At 42.1% G+C, this 4,093-nt stretch overlaps 1 non-coding gene across 1 annotated transcript; it reads left to right on the forward strand.

Annotated features, from left to right (window-relative positions):
- Positions 1-3,233: 3,233 nt before the first annotated feature.
- LOC132619042 (small nucleolar RNA R71) lies at positions 3,234-3,339 on the forward strand. Its single transcript, XR_009574483.1, has one exon. It is a non-coding gene; the product is annotated as a small nucleolar RNA R71 (small nucleolar RNA).
- The last annotated feature ends 754 nt before the right edge of the window (positions 3,340-4,093 follow it).

Consider the following 4,093-nt stretch of genomic DNA (forward strand, 5'->3'; position numbering starts at 1 on the left):
AAATCTGATTGCGTCACACATGAGCTCAAATGGCATTGACCAATCCGGAGATACAATAATCGGAGTAGAGGTAAGCATTTCCTTCAACTCATTAAATGCCTTAAGGCATTTCTCATCAAATGCAAACTTAGCTTCTTTTTCAAGAATCTTACACATCGGGTTGGCTATCTTGGAGAAATCTTTGATGAATCGCCGATAGAAACTGGCATGTCCCGAGAAACTGCGAACCCCTGTTACAGAGATTGGTGGAGGGAGCTTGGATATGACATCAACTTTAGCTCAAACTACCTCAATGCCCTTCTCGAAAATTTTATGGCCCAGGACAATCCGTTCTGTCACCATGAAATGACATTTCTCCCAATTAAGTACAAGGTTGGTTTCCTCACACCGCTTCAATACCTTGCCGAGATTGGCAAGACATTCGTCAAAGGAATCACCAACAATAGAAAAATCATCCATGAAGACTTCCAAGAAATCTTCCACCATATTTGAGAAAATAGACATCATACACCATTGGAAAGTAGCCGGGGCATTGCATAAGCCGAAAGGCATGCGCCTGAAAGCAAAAGTGCCATAAGGACAAGTGAAAGTGGTCTTCTCCTGGTCCTTTAATGAAATGTTAATTTGGTTGTACCCCGAGTACCCATCCAAAAAGCAATAATAAGCTCTTCCAGCTAGCCGATCAAGCATTTGATCAATAAAAGGCATAGGGAAGTGGTCTTTACAAGTTGCGGTGTTCAGATTCCGGTAGTCCATACACACTGTCCATCCGGTGACCGTCCTTGTAGGAATCAGCTCATTCTTGGAGTTAGGGACAACAGTGATGCCTCCCTTCTTTGGCACACATTGCACCGGACTAACCCATGGACTGTTGCAATTGGATATACAACACTCGCATCCAACCATTTGATTATCTCTTTCTTGACCACTTCTTACATAGGAGGGTTTAGCCTCCTTTGATGCTCCACACTTGATTAACTATCCTCCTCAAGCTTGATTATATGTTCACAAATACTGGAGGGAATTCCCCTAATATCCGCAATAGTCCACCTAATAGATCTTCGATAAGCCCGCAACACATCAAGAACCTTTTGAGTTTGTTCCTCACTCAATAAAGATGAGAGAATAACCAGTAATGTATTATCTGGGCCAACAAAAGTATACTTCAAATGAGAAGGAAGTAGCTTGAGCTCAAGTTTTGGAGGCTCAATAATCGAAGGCTTAGCCGGGGGATTTGTTCTGTTGTCAAGATCGAGAGATAGTTTCTTCGGTTCATAAGAGTATGAACCCCGGCCAATGAGTGAATTAATTATTTCAATATACCCCTGCATGTTATCAGCCTCAAAGTTCACCAAAATAGCCGAAAGTGTCTCATCAAAGTGCTCCTCTTCTAACTGATGCTCCACCGCATCGTCTATCACATCGAACGAATCAATAACCGAAATGCTCTCATAAGCACTAGGAAACTTTAACCCCTTGCTAGCTTGGAAGGTTACTTCTTTATCATTGACTCAGAATTTTATCTCATTCCTTTCCGAGTCCATTAGGGCTCTCCCGGTGGCAAGAAATGACCTTTTCAAGATAATTGGGACTTCTTTGTCAACCGCACAATCAAGGATGACAAAATCTGCCGGTAATAAGAATTTCCCTACTTTAACAAGGATATCATCAACAACCCCTACCAGTCTTTTGATGGTTCTATCGGCCATTTCGAGACGCATGCTCATTGGTCTAGGTGCTCCCAAACCAGCTTGCTTATATATGGCCAGTGGCATCAAATTAATATTAGCTCCATTGTCACATAAAGAACGAGCGAAATCATGATGACCGATGGTGCAAGGGATAGTGAAAGCCCCGGGATCTCCCTTCTTTTCAACCTTTGATGACGAAATAATAGAGCTCACACGGTGGGTGACTCCCATCGTATCATGCTTGATTGGCCTTTTCTTCGTCAACAAATCTTTCAAGTATTTAGCAAATCCTGGCATTTCTTGGAATGCATCTAGGAATGGGATATTCATTGACAACCCTTTCAATTAGTCGTAGAATCGTTGGCACTTGGCATCCTCCGTTCTTTTCATCAATCTTTGTAGGAACGGGGGAGGAGACTTATATGTTTGAGTCAAGGGTTTAATTGCCCCCGTGACCTTGTTTTTTTGAAAGCTCTCACCGGTAGCTTTTTCAACACTTGGCTCCTCGTCACCCTCTTGAACAATAGGGTGAACTTCTTTCTCTTTCTCAACAATAATAGGCACTGCAATTGGTGCCTCTATTTCTTCTTCAAGCTCTTCTTCAACAACCTCATCAATGATCGGCTCGACATTGATAGGTTCAACCACCTTCGGATTTACCGCGTTTAGGATCTTTCCGCTTCTAGTGGAAATAGCTTTGCATGAGGCAATGTTACACCTCCACTACCCCTTGGGTTCAGAACTGTGTTGCTAGGAAGGCCCCCTCTTTGCGGCGGATGTTGCTCACGAGAGAGATCTCGCATTTGTGACTCAAGTTTATGAATCGAAGTGGTGTGAGAGCCTACCACTTCGGTCAAATTTTCCATCTTCTTGTCACTCTTATGCTGGTTGTCCAATATCTTTTCAAGCATAGATTCCATCCGAGAGGTGCCTTGCTCATTGGAAGGGCCTTCTCGCCAATTTTGAGAGTTAGAAGTACGGCCCTTTGGTGGAACATAGGCATTGGAATTCCGATTACTATAATTGTTGTTGTTGTAATCCCTCCTGTCCGAACCACCATACTCATTTCGGCCATATTGATTGCTTGGTTGTTGGGGTCTCCATTGCTTTGGGTAACCCCCTTGAGAGTGATCAATATAATTAGCATCCTCACGTTGTGGCTGCCCCTCTAAATAAGCTTCTTCCGAGACTTGGTACATTCTTAGAGTATAGGGTGGCATCTCTTCGACAACATTCACACTTTTAGCTTTTTTCTCCGAAAGCCTCTTTGACAACAAATTCACGGTGTTTTTCAATTGAGCAAAAGCATGATCTCGCTCATGATTTTCTGTGGCCACCACGACAGTAGAGGGACTACTATATGACAGGACTTCACTATCACTCGAGTGCCAAACTTGATTGTGGGTGGTGAGCTTATCAAGCAAACGGGTGATAACGATAAATGACTTGTCCATGAAGCATCCTCCTGCAGCAGTATTGACAGCAATCTGATTCATTGTATCTAAGCCCTTGTAGAATTTTTCCATGAGAATAGCATCCGGAAATCCGTGAATAGGAGATTGAGCTAGATAATATTTGAAACGCTCCAATGCTGAATATAATTGTTCCCCCGGAAGTTGTTTGAACTCAAAGATTTTATCCCGAAGCTCAGCCTTTTTGCTTGGAGGGAACCATTTTTTAAAAAATGTATTGGCTAACTCGTTCCAAGTATGAATAGAATTGCTGGAGAGATTTTCATACCATTCCCTGGCTTGACCAGCCAAGGAATATTTAAAGACCCGTAATCGAAGTGCATCTAAAGAAAAAGCACCTTGGGATTGTTGAGAACACACCTGCAAGAAGTTCTTCAAATGTCGAAGTGGACAATCCTCTGAAGAATTTCGGAAATAACCTTCAAGTTTCAGAAATTGATAAATAGAACTATCAATTTTGAAAGTAGCATTTTCAGTTCTAGGAGGAACCACAGCAGAAGCATAGTCAGCTTCATTGATGAAATCCGCAAATATGTTTTCATCTTCATCCTCTTCTGGTGCAGGTTGGTTCACTTGGAGACCACCTTGGTTTCCTTGATTCCTATTATGTCTTCCAGCCATGTTCACCTGGTTCACCACAACAGCAAACAAGGTGTGATGGAATAGAAAAAGTTTTAAAGAAGAGTACACAACAATTAGTAATTTCTAAACCATATTCCCCGGCAACGGCGCCAAAATTTGATACGCTCAAATTACACCTATTAATGGCGTAAAGCGGACGTTGTCAAATATAGTAACCCAAACAAGGTTGGGGTCGAACCCACAGGGAATATGGAGAGAAAAGGATACTAATTGTTTGCGATACTAGTCTTTAAAGGCTTTAGTCCTATTCCGAATATTTTTAAAAGGAGATTTGGTTTGTATTTGCTA

Source organism: Lycium barbarum, chromosome 1 (genome assembly GCF_019175385.1).
Source record: "Lycium barbarum isolate Lr01 chromosome 1, ASM1917538v2, whole genome shotgun sequence".
Lineage (NCBI taxonomy): Eukaryota > Viridiplantae > Streptophyta > Magnoliopsida > Solanales > Solanaceae > Lycium > Lycium barbarum.